Below are 1645 nucleotides of genomic sequence, written 5' to 3' on the forward strand. Positions count from 1 at the left end.
CGCCACAAAGCACGCCTAGTCGCACGAGGTTTCACGCAAACGTATGGGGAGGACTATCTTGATACGTTCGCTCCGGTGGCTAAGCTTCACATGGTTCGAGTTGTTCTCTCTCTTGCCACCAACCTCGACTGGGAACTTTGGCAAATGGACGTGAAGAACGCCTTCTTGCAAGGTGAACTGGAGGATGAAGTGTATATGCGGCCACCACCGGGTTTAGAGGATACTATTGGTCCGGGAAAGGTCTTGAAGCTCAACAAAGCTATCTATGGATTGAAGCAGTCACCAAGGGCTTGGTATCACAAGCTAAGCACCACTCTCCTTGACAAAGGTTTTCGCAAATCCGAAGCTGACCACACCTTGTTCACCTTACCAAGCGCCAAAGGTATAGTAGTCATTCTAGTGTATGTTGAGGATATCATCATCACTGGAAGTGAGTCGGTAGGTATTCAAGACTCTAAAACCTTCTTGAAATCAGTTTTTGATATCAAAGATCTTGGAGAGTTGAAATATTTTCTTGGGATAGAAGTTTATATATCAAATGAAGGGTTATTGTTGTCTCAAAGGAAGTATGCACTTGACTTATTGAGTGAGACAGGAAAACTAGGAGCTAAGGCTGTGACAACGCCCCTGGAAGAGAATTACAAGGACGGAGGACAGGGGGAGCTTGACACCGCTCCATTCGAGGATGTTAGCCTCTACCGGCGGCTAGTCGGTTAGCTTATTTACTTAACCATCACCCGGCCTGATATTTGCTTTGCCGTGAACCAGGTGAGCCAACATATGAAGAATCCCACCGTGCACCATTGGAACATGCTGACACGGATCCTCAAGTACATCAAGGGCTCACCAGGCCAAGGCATATGGATGGGACGCAACAAGAACACCGAGTTGGTAGGCTATTGCGATGCTGACTATGCCGGAGATCGTGGAGACCGACGCTCAACCACCGGCTATTGCACATTCCTTGGTGGGAACCTAGTCACATGTAAGAGCAAGAAGCAAAAGGTCGTCTCACTCTCAAGTGCCGAATCTGAGTATAGAGCCATGAGGAAGCTAACGACGGAACTAATGTGGCTGAAGATGCTTCTCAAGGATCTTGGAATAGATTCAACAAAACCGATCACTATGCACTGTGATAACGAAGCAGCCATCCATATAGCAACCAATTCAGTGTTCCATGAGCGGACCAAACACATTGAAGTGGATTGCCATAAGGTCCGAGAACAAATCAAGCTTGGAGTTGTCTTACCTTGCCATACCGAAAGCAAAGAACAACTTGCAGACGTCCTGNCAAAGAACAACTTGCGGACATCCTAACCAAAGCAGCGAGCACTCAAGTATGTGAGTACATTCATCCGAAGCTTGGCCTTATGGACCTTACTCGGCCATAGACTTCCTTCTTGGCACCTACACTTTTTTTCCCTTATGTATAGTTTTTCCCAAGTGGTTTTCTATACTGAGGTTTTTAATGAGGTGGGTGCCTATGTTGTCAAGCTTGACCAATGATCTTAGTCAAGCTTGAGGGGGAGTATGAAGGAGCACACCACCATCCGTACGGCTGTACGGCCGTCCGTACCATCAACTTAGTGGACCGTCTATTCAACCAACGAATGTATCAAGCCCAGTCCACCAAGAAAGTCTCCAA

The sequence above is a fragment of the Camelina sativa genome, chromosome 17, assembly GCF_000633955.1.
Source record: "Camelina sativa cultivar DH55 chromosome 17, Cs, whole genome shotgun sequence".
Taxonomy (NCBI): Eukaryota; Viridiplantae; Streptophyta; class Magnoliopsida; order Brassicales; family Brassicaceae; genus Camelina; species Camelina sativa.